The 19,193-nt window shown below is 36.8% G+C and overlaps 1 protein-coding gene across 3 annotated transcripts in view; it reads left to right on the top strand.

Moving 5' to 3' along the window:
- Positions 1 to 19,193, top strand: part of FHIT (fragile histidine triad) — a 530,054-nt gene that overhangs the window by 56,287 nt on the left and 454,574 nt on the right. The window contains exon 1 of one of the 3 annotated variants that reach the window (XM_026857744.1): positions 7,007 to 7,046. The exons of the other annotated variants lie outside the window; for them this stretch is intronic. The gene's annotated coding sequence lies outside the window, so the exon portion shown is untranslated. Of the gene's footprint in view, positions 1 to 7,006; positions 7,047 to 19,193 lie in introns of those variants that run through there. 3 annotated transcript variants of the gene reach the window in all.

The raw sequence follows: 19,193 nt of genomic DNA, 5'->3' as shown, positions 1-19,193 counted from the left end.
CCCCCCCCCCATTCTAATACCTGCTTGCTATTGTATTACAAAAGAGTCAAGGAACTAGTGTATTTGCATGAAGGACATTTTAAATTCTAATGTCAAGGGTCATTAGTAATTTCTGTTGTTATACCTATAAAGCTCAATTTCTCCATACAGGAAAGACTGTGGGGTAGGAATCCATTTTGGAAACAACTCTTTCAGGTTAGCCTTTCACTTTCTGTGACTTGCCAAATGCAAATTGAAAAAAATATTAAGTCAAAATAGTTCACATATATTTGAATTTTCTGCATCTGTTATCCATGGAATTTGTTTTGAGAACTCTTATTGTCATAAACATTTCCCACAATTTATATTCCTTCTATTTTTACAATCCTTCTTCCTTCAAACTTTTTTCTAGTTTTTCTGGTTGCACATTTTTCCTGAAAAATTACTTTAAAAGCTCTTTTTTTGTTTTGTTAAACTGTAAATCAGATGTACATATCTCTGCTTATTTGAATTAGTTCTCAGTTTGTTTTTTTTCTGAAGGCAGAAATGTATTTGTTCTCAAATGAAATCAGACATTAGTTAATCACTGAAGGGGGCAGCATGCATGAAAACTTACAATTTACTGTCATTACTCTAATAATAACAACAAAGCTACAGAGGTCAGTTTGTCAATGCCACGAGTGGTTATAGATTCTGATGTTTTTAGTAACATTAAAGCTAATTAAGCTCAACTTTATTCTTCTTAAGAAAGGTGCAGGGTGATCTTAAACACATTCGTTGTGCACTGGAACCAAGGGCTGTGGATTCTTCCTACCTGCTGCTGGTAAAGGTTACCCTCACTTATTGTTCAGTCATCTGCTTGGTTAACTGCTGGTGGCTGTGGCTTATAAGTGAATGGATTTCAGTTTCCATGTTAGCTCAATAATGCTGATGCAATGTGATGTCTTGAATGAGGAGCAGAGTTTAGTCATCACCTTGCAGCATTACTTTTGTCATGGATTGAACCTTGCTGTTTGTGGTGGAACTCAGGGTGGACATGTACTGAGGCTGTCTGCAGAGCCATTGACTTCTCCAAGTAGAGAACTTGATACCTTGCAGTTTGCCTATATTCAAGGCCAAAAAATGGAGAAAAATTAATTTTGAAGTAAAAGCTTATGTGTGTTAGATAAATGTGTCTCAAAGAATAAGTGTTTGCATTTAAGTTTTTCATAAAACTTTAAAAATAAAAATCCAACAGGAATAAAAACCAGGATGTTGGAAGCCTTCAGCCTATCTTAGTAAGCATGAAATGTAATAAGTGATTCTGAGTTAAATATCTGCTATAGTATGAGCTATCAAATGGTAAGTAATGTATTGAGCATTAATTGACCCTAATTGCTTGTGAAAAATCCTGATACACTCTTTGCAAGCTGTATTAACAACTGAGTGCCGACTACAAGTTTACTAAGCATAAAAGGCAGAAGTGATTTTCTAGGTAAGCAATGACATTTTATTTTAACAATTAAAGAAAAAAAAAATACTCCTCAGTGCTTCACTGCAGATTAGTGGATTAGCATCTTTGTGTAGCAGACAATCATTAATTTGTGTTGTAAAGATTACAATATTAGGCTTTTTTCTTTATCTACAGATGATATTACTGTTTTGCTTATTGGATATGTAAATATATCACAAAGGACTTGATACACTTAGCTACCATTTTGTATTCCATTGTAAATACAGGCATGTTATGCCTAATGTGATTTGCATTATGAAGAATAAGAAATAATAGAGAACTATAAATAAAAACCTACACTTTTTGTAAAAAGTAAGAAGTGCAGGTCTTTTGATTAAAATCGGTTAAAAGTTGCACGGCAAAGATAGAAATAGATAACTGAGATTTGTGGAATGTATATTTAACAATCCAGTATCAGACCTTGACATTGTAATTACTAATCTGGGATGAATAATTGAGAAAGGGATAATACTAATAAGAGTATGGTAAAAGTAAATTGGGAGTTCATTGTATTTGCTTACTCTTTAACGAAAGGAGCCAGTATCCTGTAGAAATAGTACAGCTTTACTTTAATCTGTGGACCAGTATGCAGATACTGCAACTTGGTTCCAGTTTGCCAAAAAATACGGAAGGCTGCTTTCAATTCTACTACATGGAAAATTTCTCACTTTAGAGTCACAGATAATTAAATTAACAATTTCCATGCCCTTACAACAATTTAATTTTCAAATATCCATCTATAGATTTTCCTCTTAGAGAATTTCTTAGTATCCTTAAAAATAGCTACTCTCAGCTCCTGTTCTGTGGAAGGATCATTGGTAGGAACTCCTGTGGAAGTAGAGCCCAGCATGATGACAATAAAGCTGTTTAAATGTTGAGTATGTTAACTAATAATAACTTATTCTAATGTCACACTGGTTTATTTGATTAAGAGAGGGCCTAAATGCATTGTGAAGGTTGGGACTTTTGCTTGGAAGGATCAAAGAACTTGCTGTTCTCTTCAAATGTTGAACAAGAATAAACCCGCTAGATCATGCTCGTACTTGACATTTTTCTTCCTTAGCTAGAGGACTCTTATCAGAAAACACATCTGCCTTTATACAGTCTGAAGCATAGGAAGACTCTCTTCATATTGATTACATTTTTTTCTTCCTTGTTACTGATTGCTGAATTTGTTTCTCAAGGAAGAGAAAATCATAAACTTTCCCCTTTATTTACTGCCTGAACATCTAGACTTCCTCGAATTTCCTCTTCCAGAGGATTCTTCAGAGCACTTTTGGAAATCCATAGCTAATCACTTTGGTAGCGTTCTTGCAGTAAATGTGATATAATTAATGGCACAGAGTAGAAGCTTTATTGACTTAAAACAACAATAAAACAAAAAGAGGAAAATTCAACATTCCGCTCACTTTGCAAATACAACTCATTTCTTACTTGTTTCAATGGCCTTTGCTTGATTTATTTTGAAACCAGTGAACTTTGGATCAAAGCAAAAATTACTTCCCTTCCATCTCTTCTTTCCTCCTGTCTAAAAAGTGTTTCTTTCCCCATCACTGATGATCTTTATGTGGCTTTTATATACATCCTACTCTATTTGATCAAAGTCCAGAGCATCTCATAGTGCTGCCTAGGGAAATTTTATCAGCATCAGGATAATATTAAGAGGAGGAATCAAGCAATTAATTTCTTTCAAGGTAAGATCAGCATATCTGACTAGATATTATATTACTATACATAGCAAAATTTCAAAGTTAATTTAGACTATGTGAAGTAAAGTCATCCTTCTTCAAATGCATGAGAAGAGATGATTAAATTCCAGATTCCAGTGTAAATTAGCTTCTAAACATAGAGGTTTGCAGCTTGAATTGAATCAAAAAGTGTTTCAGAGGTTCAGAGTGTTAACTATTTGCTGATGGCTTTGCTCAATTCATTTCTGGAAATAATATCTCACTGGGGTTGTCCAATTCACAGTATATAATGGATTAATGGTTTGGAACTTTATAATTCTTTGGCTTTATGTTTAAACAGTTCATAAACTCCTGATATCCCTTTTTTCCCTCTTGAATTCATTAAGAAAATACCATAAAGGAAAGCTAGCCCTTTCTTTTCTTCGTATTTTATTATTTAGAAAAATGCATGGTTATATCAATATTCTAAACCACCGTAATGTAATAATTTATGGACTTTGTGGAAGGAAGCAAAGAGAGGTCAGTCTTTTGTTGAACCCCTTCTGTTAAGAGCTAAAATGGACAAATTCATCAAATGCCTGATGAATAGGGTGGTTACCTTTTTAAGGCTTAGAAAGTTAATATGCCTTTCCTTTGCAGCTCTTGCAAACAGTGCAATACTGTTACCATGGGTATGGCAGCTGCTTGAATACAATACCGGGCAGCCATTGTTTTTATTCTTTGATTTATTTCATTAATTCTTTTAATACTAACCCTAATTCTAAAATGCGTTCTGAGATTTCAATATTTTGAGCTGGACACAGCTGGATCTGTCCACATTTCCTGCCATCAGCTCTTGTCTTAAGATTTAGAATATAAGAGTGATTCAGTATTATTGTATTCACAAAGAATTCTGCTCCCTTTCTATGCCTTTGCTTTTGTTCATTCTTACTTTGTTATATTCAGCATTTCTGTTTCAATTCAGTTGGCTCAGATGATGTGAAATATCCTCCTTCACGAGAGCAGTGGCACATCTAGGACAGCATTCTGTCTGACAGCAGTAATTTGAGATGCTTTTTAGGGAGAGTACCTGGTCCCTATCTGTAGTCCATCCTTCTTGTCCTCCTAGCATCTGCAGTAGTCATCTTTACTCTTTGGCTAGCGGATCTAGTTCTGGTCCTTTAAATAATTAAAGGTATTCCTAATATTTTAAAAATGATCTTTGCAAATTCTAACACACCTTCGCTTTTTCCAGTTCTTCTTTTGGTGCTATGTCTTCCTAATGGCAGTATACAACTTTTCTGCTGATTAGTCCTCTGTGAACTTGGTTTTATTGGTCTGTACTCTCTGCTTACTTCTAGAGTGCTTCCTACTCTTTCAAATAATAAATAATGCAGTGGAGTTCAAGTATGGCCACCAAACCTAAATCTAAATGAATGCATTTTTGATGTGGGTGAGTGGGAATGGGTGAGTACCGAAATAAGAAAAATCATCAGGAAGAAATGTTCAATTTAATTATTCCCTTTATGTACAGCAAGATAAGAACTTCAGCATAGAATGTGTAATCTGCATTCCTGTGGAAAGGTTTACTTCACTGGTAGATGATATTTACTAGCTCATGAGTATTAATACACATCTTGAAACGTTTTCGACACTTCCAATTTTCATGTTCCTTTCATTACTGTTCCTTATCTCTTTCTTTAAAAAGAACAAAACCCAAACCAACAAAAAGAACCCCAATACCCAAGGGAAGCTGACTTTTTCCAGTATACACCATGTTTCCAACATCAGAGAGTTAGAGACAAGCCCCATTTCTATGGAAGCAACTCGTCTTCAAATATTCGGCCATCGATGCATAAATACATTTGATTGAAGCCAAGGAGGCAAAGGGCCAACTGTGGTTTCTCAATATTCCCAGAAGCATCAGCTTTTGCAAGATAATAGTTTTTGGCTTGGTAACACCATGTATGAGCTATTCAGTGGCTTCTCTAATACTCGCTTTCAATTCTGGAAATTATACTTCGGTAAAGAATCCATATTGTTAAGAAATTGAGAAGAAACCCAAGCTAGGTATGGCTATTTTGGTTCCAAATTAATAGTAATATTTTTATACAAATTCTTTGTTCAGAGATATCTGCATTTCACCAAATTTTTACTCTTTACTTAAAAGCAGTATAGCTTCTTATACTCTTTTTTTTTCCTCTTGAAATTCTAAACTGCTGGAAAGCAATGTAAATAATTGATACCTTTTATTACTCATTGTTCATTGCTCTTGCATAAAGAAAAAAAATTTCTTTTATAGTTTGCTCTCCTGTGTACTAAACTGGCTTTAGGCATGCAAAAATTAGCAGCTATAGAGACTACCATTTCTGATGAGGTTTCTCATTTTCTGACTAGCTTGATGGACCTGCATTTTTAATTAACAAGTCAACAAGCACTAGTGTGATAGTAGTAGATCTTAGGTGTAACGTAATCAGCCAAACCCATTTTAATGAGTGAAATGACTCTAGAGATTAATCTGTCTTGATGTAAAATGAGAGTGCTAGGAAAAACAATTGCTATTCTACTTCCCTTGGAAGATACAGCTGTTTTTCTTCCAAAATGTTTTAGAAGCAGTTAGAATTTAGATGTTACAAAATTCTACGCTGGGAGCTAGTCGATATTAGAGGTTTATATCCAGCACAGATTTGATGTCAGATGAAGTATAAACCAGGACATTGCAGTTCTTCTTCTCAAATGTATTAATTAATACTAGTTCTGGTTCCAGATAGGTTTATCTGATAAGAAGAAGGAATTAATTTTACAGGCCAGCTTGAGACATTCCCACGGGCATATACTAGAACCTGTTTCAATTAAGGTTTTGAAGACTGCTGTCACAGTATTTTTAATACATTTTAACTTTCTTTTTGCATAAAGATACTGTAATGCTACTAGGCGTTGTGTTTTCAGGTAAATAATAGGATAAACATGAGGCTGTGTAGTCTTGTAAGTAGGATAAGGAACAGGATGTGATATCGAAATTCTGTCTCCAGCTTTGTCACTGTTAAGACTTTTGCCATGTTACTTATCCTTTTGTGCTTTGTTCAGTAAAAAAAGGAATAATGACACCAGCTTAATATTGTAATGTGTTTTCAGGATGAGAAAAACTTACACTGAGGTGGCATTGCTTTTCTAAATGTGTTACTGGTAAACCTCAGTTCTGAGAACAAATTTGATCTTTTTGGATGGAACATTCTCAAATCTACATCCTGCATGCAAGACTTGGGGAATGCCCATGCTTTGGGAGATTCAATGAGAGCCCTATTAAAAACTGCTGCTACCACAAGAGCAGAGGGAGAGTGAATTAGTGACTGTTGGGTTTTTTTGTTGTTGTTGTTTTGTTTTGGTTTGGGTTTTTTTTTTTGTAATGCTCTTTAATTTTTAGTGATAGGTTAAAGATTTTGAGAATCTAATCTTCATGTGGAGTCATTCAAGTTGGAAAATCTTAGATTAATTAATCATGCAGTTTGTTTAATGAGAAAATAAAGGAATCTGAAATGTTGCTGAAAGTACCTGTTGGTGGTTACTCCCTAACTTGCTTTTGTCTCTGCCATTCTATTTCCTCCTTAAGGAGTGATATAAGCTTTTAAGCTTATAAGCAGTGATTTTGCTTTTAATGCCAAGTGGTGTATTCTGGAAATGGGAGTGTCCTTTCATTTTATGGATATGTTTATATTTAGATAAATGTTTTGTCTCTGAAGAGAATGGATGGATGGCACTTACCCACAACTATTAGTTCCAATTTAACAGCAATAACTAAAACTATAACTATGGTTAGATACCATGAAGAAAATATTGAAATACTAATTGGGTGCATTTCTAGATCCTGATATAGATCAGAGTGTGACAGCTAAGGACTCTGATTTGAGGTAAGGTAGCAAAATTCTGTGTGCATTTGAGGTCTTCGAGTGATTCAAGTACTTTCTTCAGTCTTTTCTCCTATGCACATTGTTTATATAATGTACTTGCAGAGGAGAGTGAAATAGAAGCATAAAATATAAAAGCATTTAAAGTGTCCCTCAGTAAGGTGAATGCACCTCAAGAAGTAACATATTTCTGTAAAATGTGATCCCAGACATTAACAGAAAAAAAAGAGAAGACGTAGCCACTGCAAAATGACATCTTTGGTTGCAGCAGGAAGCGAGTTTGTCACAGTAATTTAGTGATTCCTGAAGTGGTAGAAAAGTAAGTGTGTTGATGTAGTGATTTAAATTTTTTTTTTTTTAAGACAACAAAATTCATGTGGTGCTATTTTGTGGAGGGTATCCTTTGAGTAACCTTTTCTGGTTTATACTTGACGCTACCAGTCTCAGTATTGTAACTTGTTTTTTCAAACAAGGCGTTCTCAAATACTGGGTATATGGGGCCATGGATGTCTCCAGAGATGTCCCTCCTAATTTGTACTGTTCTTTGTTGTTGTGAAAATGAAATTGTGGCAAGCTACCAAGCTTCTGCAAGCTTGAGTGTTTCACAGTATTTTTATTTGTGTTCAGTGCCCACAGGCAATCTTTATTAGAGTCAATTAAAAGAATAGGAAGCAGGAACGAGTTGTTTTGCAGTACAGTTAGATCTTGGTTTTCCCCACTTTATGACTTTGCGGAATAATTAAGTAAACCCCAAATATTCAACTATGATGCATTGGAAATAAATAGCACATACAAAGAAAAGAGAATGAACAAACTTAATATAGCCTAAGCACAATGTTATCCTCATCACACAATGAACGTTTGTTTTTTATGTCCTATACTTTACCCGTTCATTCTTGTCATGGGAACACAATGCTGTTATCAACACGGCAGTCCCTAGCCTTCTTTCCAGAACATCTCAAGTTCATTACTCTGTGTTAAGATATTTAGAAGCTAAATTGAGCAATGCCATTTCATTAAGAAATATAATGATTGCAAAGAGGGCAAGTGGTTGTATCCTGAATCTTGTTTATCAGTTAATTCTGTATTACAGTATCGCAGCAATTGCATATGCAAAGTGGAATACTAATTACAATCTGCATTTCTTTATAATAGTGTAGTAGTTTTATCAATGCTATTTAGCTGCATAATGCACACAGCCCAAACTATGGTACAGCAATAAAAATAGTCTGTTTAATTTGCTATTAATGAATCTACAAAATGGAATGATATTAGTATTTTCAGAACAAGTGGTTAATTACAAACATCATTTGCATATTACCCTATGTTGCTGCTGTATTTATTTGTTGGCATTGGTAATAATTGTTTTGTGGATAATTTTTCATAGTGGGACATGCTAGGAGATTAGTGTCAAACTGTCTAGATTTTGGCCCAAGTATCTCCCTTCTTCAGGATCCTGCAGTAAACGGACAGTGAGTGTTCTGGGGTTTTGAGTGATTTTGTTTTGTGTTTTTTTTTCAGTGGGTAAGTAGAGAGAAGAAGGTGGAAGAACACAATGGGAGCTTGCTTTTCTCATGCACTAGAAGCATTGTTTAATCCACTTTCTAGCTATAAAACAGATGAAGTCTGAAAACGGTCATTTACCAAAGATCATTCCTCTTGCGTTTCTTTTAAGAAGAATGTTGCTGTCATAAAGGCACGGTGTTTCTGACAGTGCAGCAATTCAGCAGTTCACTCATGTAGGCTGGTTTTTATGCCTGCTTTTGTGGGAGGAGCAAAATGAAAGTGGGCCCTGAAAACCCAGTGTGTCAGCAAACATAGCGTAAGGTTTAATTATCCAGTCACCTTGTGTTTATTAGGAAAAGAAGCTAGGTGGTAGTTAAATATACCTGAAAGACTAGCAGCAGAAAGCTCCCTCCCCCAGTTCAATCACTGTCTTAATCCATAATAAACCATGATAGGGAGGTGAGAATTATTCATTTATGGCCAAGGCTTTGTTCTGCAAAGGTAGCTGGAATCAGATAATCAATATAATTGTTACTGCCAGATGTTATCTTGTTAGGGAAAACTACCACTGATTAGGTCTCCTTTGTGGACAAGGAGGAATTTATTGCTGACTACAGGATACAATATTAAAGTTTTAAGGCTGAAGTTCAGATGTGTTGACTGTCTCTTGCAAATAAGTAAATCATCTCTTTGTGGTTTTGTCTGCCTTTGGGCAGACATTGTTTTCACTGTAACCTCAAAATTCCCATTGTTGTCTTGTTTTTATTAACCTTGCTGACATTCCCTGTTGATCACCATCTTCCGTAAACTCCAGTAAGGCTGAAAGAGCAACAAACAAATTTCCTTTTCATATTTTACCTTTAAGTGGTTCGGTATCTTACTATTTTAAAACGACATTGTGTTGACAACAAGCTGCTAAACCAAATGACAGTTTGCATAGAAGAACCTGAGCACCTAAATTATCTACCTGCTTGCATGTCTATCTCTTCATTGATAACTGAATACTACATGCCTGAAGTTAAAGAGTGGATGTCTGGTCTATTTGCATTGCTCTCAGGCCTGTTCTCTGGATTAAACAGTTTCAGCCTGTTAAACTTTCAGTCTCTACCTGTCCTCTCCTTAAATAGGTATCACTTGATTCTTGTGTTATGGCTGCTCCTAGGGATACAAAAATTTTGGTATAAACCATGATTTCTTAGCAGGTCTGATGAGGTTTTGCTCACTGGCATTCTCTTTTGATGGCTAGGAAAAAAAGAGTATAGAAAAACCAACATAATCTGTTAGTGGAAATTGTAGGTAACAAGTCAGCGTGCATCAGCTTCAACTCAAGGGACAAGATCTTGGATGCTATTCCCTGTGCTTTAACTATTTTAAAATGCCATCGCTTCTTTACTGATCTAAGGCTTTTCCTTTCCTTTGTTTTGTACAAAGCTATGTTTTTGATTGGAGATTTCAAAGATAATCAAACAATTACCTGAAATGTTATGCCTTAAACTGCTTCGAGCTCTTAGTTGCATGCTTGCATTCATGTTTTGCTTGGAGTCATAATATGTGAACTGTCTGTGTCCATAATGCCTTACATCTTCTCTCAAGAAGAATATGCAGCAGCACAGGTAAGAACGCACAGTCTTAATAGTCCTTTCCCCAGTGTGAGTCATTGAAGTTAGCTCCCTCTCAATGGAATTAGCAAGCAAGACTTCAGACTTTTGAATTCTTTGTCTGTATTCTTGCTCCTTGATCACTTACTAATCGTTTTTCTCCTTTTTTGTCATCTTAGAGAAGAGTTGGAGTAGCCTGGGGATTTCCATTTCTTCACATGAAAAGTATATATTTGATGGGGAGGTGAACAAGATCCTGAAAACTTAGCCCTGCTTTGCTCTTGAGTCTTACTGAATCTAACAAGTAATTGTGCTGAAGTTGTACTTCACTTGACTCGAAATTTAGTTAACTTGACTGAAATTGCTTTGTTTTTCCATCCTGCTTTTTCTACTCTAATAAGCAGAATGAAGATTGTTGCTGTTGAAATATGTGCACTTTCCACTAAGCCACATGAACCCACAAATCTCTTTGCTAGGATTTGAAAAGTCAGACATTAAGAGGAATCAGAGAAAGGCTACTGGCTGGTCAACAGAAAGTTTATCCAATTCAGTCTTATGGTTAGGCTTATTAGGCTTTGTATCTGCTTCTCTGGAAACAGACACTGCAATTTCTTTTTATCTGCTGTGGCTGTAGACTGATAGAGTACATGCATTAGCCAAGAAAATGGTTTGTCTTCTGTTTATGAGTTTAGTCCAGATTTCTTTTAATGTTACTACATGTGTCTTCACATCTTTCAGCAGAACAAGCATATCACCTTCAGTTATCCATTGTGTATCTTCAACTTGATCCAAATACAGATATATATAACTATATATACACATGTGCCTGCAAATACATCTATAAAAATAGTTGTATATTGCTCTGACCGTTCAAAGGAGGAACCTGGTAGGGGGAAATCTTAATACGTTTGCCAAGAGTAATAATTTTCTTTTCTTGCCTTCAGGTAGGACTTGATTGTATCATATGATTCCTTTGCCTTATTCACTCTGGCTTTTTATCCCTGGTCTGCCTCTATTTTGTTTTAAAAATACTGGTAGTGTGAGCGTTTTGCAGTGAAAAGTTTCTCTTGAAGGAGCATGAGCAAGGCAGAGTAATCAGTCTGTAGTGGATCTGGATACTGGGGTTTAGTTAAGAGCAAACAAGACTGGAGCTTTCACCCTCCTTATTTATCACACTTGTTCCCTGCTGGCATTGTGCTCGCTTGGTCCTGGTTTCCCTTCCCGGCTGGGACATCACTGCTGCTCTGGGTTGGACAGAAAGTTGTGTCAGTGTGTGTTGCAGCACTGCCTGCACTTACTGGTCTTGGGCATTACTGACCAAGGTCCCTGGGCATCCCCTGGCATTCAAATCCATGCATCTGTCTGATCTCCAGGATCTGCCTTTGCTTTCAGAATCATTCCTTCAGCCAGGATCTTGAGCTTCTTTTTTTCTGGTTCACATCTACTGAGACCTCTGCTTCTTTTTGGGCACCCTTCTTTTCAGCTTCCTCTAGTTTCCAGAACTTCAAGCTGTCTGGTTTTCCCAATCAAAACATTGTATGTGCAAAAGCAGAGCAGATCTCCAGCCTTCTCACCGGTGGTTCTGTCTCATGTGGCTCTCTTAACTGCAGGACTCGGGACATGCCACTTCTATTCCAGGATTTAGCAAAATATCCAACCAGTTCATACCAGTTGTATCAGCTTCAGCTTGACAATTTAGAAGATCACTTTTGGACATTCACTTCCCATAAACTTACACATTCAACTACCTGCTGCTTTGCTGCCTCTTAGCATTCACAGTGTAAACTATTTTTTCCACTTGTAGAAGTTCTGTATTTAAGCTCGTAAATCATAGCCTTCCCAAAGCAAGTTAGGTTTTTCTGCTTTTTTTTTTTTTTTTTTTTTTTTTTTCCCCCCAGAAGTTCATGTCTCCTTATGTTGCCTTATTTTCTAATTTCCAAACAGATTGTAGTGGAGGGCAAAATTATCATCTGCATTTTCTGGTGCCTTCCATAAATGAATGATAAAATATCTACATAGTCCCTCTTTCTGAATAGGGTTTGGGGTGAGACTGGAGGTTTGCGTATTTTTAGCCCAATGTTGCAGCAGTGTTTATCAACTGCTTAGGCAGTGCTTGTACAATATTGATTATTCACTTTGTATAAAAGACACTAGTGTTTGTATTTAAGAAAAAGGACTTGGGAAGTACTGTCTTAGAACTATGGGACCGCAGCTGACATAGAAGAAAGATTACTACAAGCTCTATCTGACTACTTGGTATTCCATCTTAGCATTTCATTAACATTGTAAGGTTGTTTTGCACTTGGTTTCCTAGGGAATATGAAGCTTAATGTTGAAAGACGCCTAGTCCAGCAGTTCTGTCCTCTGGAGAGCTTAGAAACTGCTTTTTCTGAGGACTGACTCCTTTCAGGGTCCCCATTGTTGGTCCTGGGCTAATTACTCAAGCAAAACTTGCTTTTTCTTCATCAGACATCAAAGGCAATTTTGCCTAATTTATTTTTTGAGGATTTGGCCTGGAAATAGAGATGACCACTTGGAAAGTAAGAGCTTTTTGAGTTTCATCAAAGCTGTCCTGCATTAGGCCATCGTTAAGAAATGAGTCTTTGAAATAGAAGTTTAAAATGGACACACCAGAAGTAATTAATATTAAACATTTATTAACTGAAGTATTCAAATATCGAAATAGTCTGATATTTCTACTTGGGCTGCTCAGTAAATCTGTGAGATTTAACTTAGTTCCAGGGAATGGATTTGACATTATAATGTGGATGAAAGTAACCACAAAAAGTAAATGTTCTAGAATTCTTTCTAATCTTTTAACTTGCTCTTAATTTTCCCAGGCATTTTACTCTACAGGTTGAAATCTAGCATGTATAAAGTCCTCTGAAAATGCCAATACACACTTCTATTACTGATTTTTTAAATCTGAAAAGTATACAGAAGTGGTGAAATACAGGAAGGTGTTAATAATCTTGTTCTAAATTCCCATATGTTGATGTTTGTGCCCTCACTCCTTACTTTCAGTTCATAATTTATCTTTGCATTAATGTGTATTTTGCATTTCACTGTGTGTGCAATGGCCATGATTTTTGTGGTGCTGAAGCCTACTCACATTGGTGGGACTATCGTATTTCTGAAAACAAGAAATTGCATGATAGAGTAGGTGATCCAGTTCTGTTAGGGAGCTGAGCAGAATTATAACCCTAAATTATGTTAGAAGCAAAAGCATTTAATCCATTTTAATAAAGCATTTTCTGAAGTTCTGAGCAGTGTTTTCTTCATTAAGTAGTAAATTTATGCAATTTAGTTCATATCATATAATGCGTTGGATTGAAAGGGACCTTAAAGATCATCTAGTTCCAGCCCCCCTGCCATGGGCAGGGCCACCTTCCACCAGCCCAGGTTGCCCAAAGCCCCGTCCAACCTGGCCTTGAACCCTTCCAGGGACGGGGCAGCCACAGCTTCTCTGGGCAACCTGTGCCAGGGCCTCACCCCTCTCCCAGGGACGAATTTCTTCCTTCTATCTAATCTAAATCTGCCCTCTTTCAGTTTAAAACTGTTACCCCTCATCCTGTCCATACACCCCTGATCAAGGGTCCTTCCCCTCTTTCCTGTAGCCCTTTCAGCCCTGGGAGGCCGCTCTAAGGTCTCCCCGGAGCCTTCTCATCTCCAGCTGAAGCCCCCAACTCTCTCAGCCTGTCCTCACAGGGGGTGCACCAGCCCCCGAGCACCTTCATGGCCTCCTCTGGCCCCGCTCAAGCAGGTCCGTGTCCTTCTGCTGTTGGTGCCCCCAGAGCTGGACCCAGCCCTGCAGGGGGGTCTCATGAGAGCAGAGCAGAGGGGGAGAATCCCCTCCCTGTACCTGCTGCCCACCCTGCTCTGGGTGCAGCCCAGCACACGGGTGGCTTTCTGGGCTGTGAGCGCATGTTGCTGGCTCATGGTCAGTTTTCCATTCACCGATACCCCCAAGTCCTTCTCCTTGGGGCTGCTCTCATCCACTCCTCACCCAGCCTGTGTTTGTGCTTGGGATTGCCCCGACCCATGGGCAGGACCTTGCCTTGGCCTTGTTGAACCTCATGACTTCATGATATACTTAAAATAATAACTGTATTCTTAAATCATGATCTGAAGAGAAATGGAGGAGGTTGAAGAAATCCACTTTATTTGGGGCAAAATTTTAGCTCCAGTTACAAAATACTGGTAATCTTTTAATATAGGATCCTCAACCTGAATCATGTGATTTGTTTATAAAAAAGAAATTATATCACACTATTTCAGAAGTTTGGCAAGGACTTTCTGCTGCTCTTTGATTTGGTACCTGGTATTGACACGGTGTATATCTTCCTTGTCTCCCTTTCAGCCCTTTCTAAAGACCAGATTGGTTTGGTTTTGTGTTGTTTTGTGTGGTTTGTTTTTTTGTTTTGTTTTGTTTTGTTGTTGTTTTGGTTTTTTTTTTTTTTAATTCCCAAACAGTAGGCTTATAATGAGATAGCTAGTCTCCCGGCTCAGGAGTTAGGAATAATAGAAATTCTTTGTCATGTAGGTAAATTCTGATTCTTTTAGAGAATCTCAAGTCTGAGAACAAATCACTGCTAAGGAATCAAGTCATTGGAACTTCATTTAGCTACCTCAGTGGAAGCCATTTATCTCTGAGGAGCTGATTTTGAACTTCAGTCCACAGTCAGAAGAGTGTCAGCTTGTGCTTTGTGACAACTTTGTGTCAACTTGTATCTCCTTATTTCCAGCAGCTAAATTTCATTAAAAGACAGGTAAATTATAGTGAATAGCTTGCTGAAATTACTGTCCAATATAAGCAGTAGCATTTGCAAGTTGTTATATACAGGAGAGATATGTTTACTGTTTAAGTAATAGCAATTTAAAAATAAATTGTCTATTTGTGTTCTTGATTATTGCTGCTTGCATTAGACATCGTCAAGCTATTAATGTTTCAGGTGTTGTCTTATAAACACATACTTTCAGGGAATGTTCTACAATAGCCATCATCTGACTGTGACCCCACAAGGTTATAGAATAAACATCTTCCAGTATTAAAAGAAATAACTTTTTCAGCTCAGTTTGATAGGGATGTCTGAGCAGCTACAGGCTTTAAAGCATCTGTCAATGACTAAAGAATTCTGATTTGACTTGCTTATTTCTAATTACTGATACATGAAAACATGCCACAAAGTAAGCAAACCGGAAGAACTGAAAGTTGGTGCAGAATTGCAGGAGTTTGGTGGTGTTGGTAGAACAGAGATGTAGTGGGGTAGGATCCTGGCTGGAGTGCTGAAATGTATGGATACAGGATGAACAGACTGGGAAAGGGGGAGCGTGTCCCATGGAGGGAAGTGGTCTGAATTCATGGAGCTCTACTTTGAAGTAGGTGATTAGCCAGTTGAGAGATTTTTTGGGTAAAGATAATTCAGTAAAATGATCATCAATAAAAATCTTTCTCCTTTATAGTGTTCTGATTTGAATACCGAGAACTGGAAATACTTGTCATCACTAATTGTTTCTAAAGAACCTTTTGTCTCAGCCCCTTTGAGACTAGGGAACTTTAAAGGGAGTATATCAATATATTATGAAGTATTTGCATATAATATTGAGCAACCTGCATACTAGAATTTAGTATAGTAATGTGAGATATTTCTCAATATATAGACAGAATGGGTAGGAAAATGCATGCGATGCAAGTAACGGGTCTGGATTACAGGAACTTCACCTTTAGTAGAGGTATTGAAAAATAACACACTGGTTGATGGGCAGGAAAGAACAAATTATTGTATCAGAATAAGGGTCTAGATATATCAAATACTGAGTCATAATTTCCTAAAAGAGATCAAGGAGCTACGTGTATATTCCTTTAGTTAGTACAGAAGATGAGAAGAAGAAGAAGAAAAATTTTTGTTGTAGTTGTTATTTTTTTGTCCATGCTTTTTCTTGTAAGATCAGTGATCCTGTAAGTAACAGAAAGTGACAAATGTGCAGCAGTAACACTGGGAAGACCTTTTTTTTCCTCTGATAGCAAAGGACATCATTTCTGCAGGGAGATTCTTCCCATTTTGAGGCATCCAGAGGGCTAATTGGCACCAATAATAAGTTTTGTCTGATAATAAAAGATTGGAGGGATGATAAGGTCTACCACGTCAGTTTTCTAGACACTGGAACAAGCCAGTTTTGATTGCTTAATACTTTGATTTAGGGTCAGATTTAAGAAAAATAATAATTGAGGATTAAGCCTCATATGTGCTTCTATGAGTTGAATGTAATTTTCAGAAGTGTTTGGTGTCCAGTAGTTCTCATTTATGTTCATTCAGTCTCTTTCCAGAAAACATGGGAAGATCATCTGTACTCTGGAATACAGCAAACTGGAAATAAACCAGATTTTTAGCATGTTCTTTAGCAATGAGATACACTTGCTTTATCAACATAAACGAAACAGAAGAATAGGTAGAGGCATGGCCAGTGTTTAAAGGAAGTCACAGGCCTGTCTGATTATAAAGAACTGTTTGAAGGCAATTCATCCTTGGGAAATGATTACTTCTGTCATCCAGCCAAGGTCAGTGGCACATTCAGTTAATAGCTACATCAAAGACGGAAGCATATATTGAAAGGATACCAAAACTCCAAGTTACTTTGGGCAGAAAATGAAAAAAATGCAGTTTGTATGGTCTTCCTTAGCCGTTTAAGGTTTTGCATAAAGTTTTTGTGGTCTTTTCTTTGTTAATAATTCTTTCCCAAACTGCTTCCAGAAGGGCCCAGGAAAATCAAATCTTGGTTGTGTTTTGGTAAGGCCAAAATTCTGTAGCCAGTGGACAAAGGTCTGGTTTTGTGCACACAGTTGGCATGTTGGTAAGACTGGAAGTAATCCTACTGAAATGACTTCTAATTGTCATTAAGTAATAGAGGAAATTTCTGTTCTCAAAAGCAGAATGTTTCCAGTGCTGGAATCATATTCACATGCACATGCCCTGGCAGTTGGACTCAACAACTATTTATGCATACACCAAAGTAATAGTTTTATTGGTGACTTAAACACAAACATTTTAAAAGTTAAAATATAAATTTAAAGGATTTAAATCATCCCTTTTCCATTTGTGTGCTCTATTGCCCCAGCAGTCAACCAGAAATCCTTACCACTGCTTTTTCTTGCAGTTTAATTTGTAGGTTATAAATAATTCTTATCAATAGGTTTTGCTTTGAAGTCTAACTTTTGAACTTTAATATACACTACAATACTATATTGTTACATTGGCAAACAATTGGCTGAGACAAGGTAATATGATTTTAAAGCTGTTTGCTCTTGCCTACTTTAATAAAAAAAGAAAAATAGCAACAGAGAATGTGACTAAAATAGGCCTGAATGATCTTTAGGCAAGATGATACCGTTAGCACATGATAAACCTTGTTTCATCTCACGTGGGACTATTGGGAATGCTCTTTCTGTCTGTAGACTTTTAAGGAAAATAAACGATCATGTTGAATAATGTTTTGTGTGTCCTTCCACTTGTCTTGTGTGTTCTCCTTGTCTGTCTGTTTCATATATTCAGATTGGAGATGGTTTGGGGCAGAGGTCATTCTGCTTTTTCTGTCTGGATGTAATGTAGTGACTCTAGACACCTGTTTGAGTACTTAATGTAATAATGTTTAATCACACAATACAGGCAGGGGCTTCTTCCTAGGTATAGACCCTTCAGTTTTATGTAGCATGGCTTGTGGGGAGTAAAGTTTCAGGTTTATTTTCTGTTTGCTTTGAATGTTTTTTAGAAGTTTTTATGAAATAGAATGATGTTTTCTTTTATTTTTTTAAATTGCAATGGATATGATACAGGGATCGGAAGGAAATGTGGCTACGTTAATCAAAGCTGTCAGCTCTTGTTACTGGAGCACTCTTTGTATCAATTTTTAAAGTGTTTAATAAAACATAGGGACTGTTTCTCCTCTTTCTAGTCTGTAGTCATCTAGGTGCACTGAAGTCAAGAGAAGATACTTTTCATGTACACCACGGTAATGAGAAGAGAACAATAGATTCTCTTCTGCTGAAGGTTTCAGCATGGGGTGTGCAGTTTCTTTTCCTACGCTGAAAAAGAAATCAGCAGTAGGTAATGGCCTCTGTTTAAAACTCTTGATGGGCCGTTGGCAGCTTTTTCTGGCTAGCTCTAGAGCACTGGTTATCTTTGATATTAATTTTGGGTCAAATTCTGTGTAAATTTATTTCTGTAAATCAGATACAGCTCTAATTTGATTTGCTCATTTAAGGACTGTGAGGATAATGTAGTCTCTTGGTTTTATTACATATTCTCATTTTGCAGTTTCGTACATGTGTGTTAAAAATAAACGAGATGACTTGATTCTGCATGAAGCTAGGAAACGCAGTGCTATCCTATTAAACCTCTGAAGCTTATGTTTTGTACTAAATGCATAAGTAGTTCTGCTGGGTTTCCAAGATGCAATCCTTCTTGAGGTAGACTTTGGCAACTGCATAATTAAGACAAGCCACGGAGTGCAGCAGCTTAGTTTCAGAAACAAGCATGTATATCGCACTGAATTGAAATGGAAATTATGAGGGTGCACCTTAGCCAGCTCGGGCTGTCTGACTAACTACAATAGGGAAAGGAACTCTGCAGTTCTCATGGATGAAAAATAAAACCTCTTTCTCTGTGCTTCTATAGGACAAGATGTTGAGTACATCTGTAAAAATTAGTGCTGACAACTGCAGGAAGAAATAGAAAAGTGTTTTCAAGAAACATTTCAAAATTAATTAGAATTTTATCAAAAATCTTGAAATACAGAGAAATCAATATGAAATTGTATATTTTGTAACTATTTCCTTTATTATAGGAAATTAATTCACAACGACTTAGAATAACACATAAGCGTGGGATAGAAGATAAATATTTGCATAAATGATATCATGAGCAGGGAATGGGTACAGTTGAGGATTAGCCTCAAATGCAGTTCTGGATGCAGAGCTGTGGTCTGATATGCTTAAATTTAAAAATTTGAATAATTAGAAATTTATCCTCTCCCTTAGGGAACGTTGTAC

Source organism: Athene cunicularia, assembly GCF_003259725.1.
Source record: "Athene cunicularia isolate RWA chromosome 12 unlocalized genomic scaffold, athCun1 chr12_part1, whole genome shotgun sequence".
Classification (NCBI taxonomy): domain Eukaryota; kingdom Metazoa; phylum Chordata; class Aves; order Strigiformes; family Strigidae; genus Athene; species Athene cunicularia.
The sequence above is the reverse complement of the archived record's forward strand: the minus strand, read 5'-3'. Positions and strand labels throughout refer to the sequence as shown.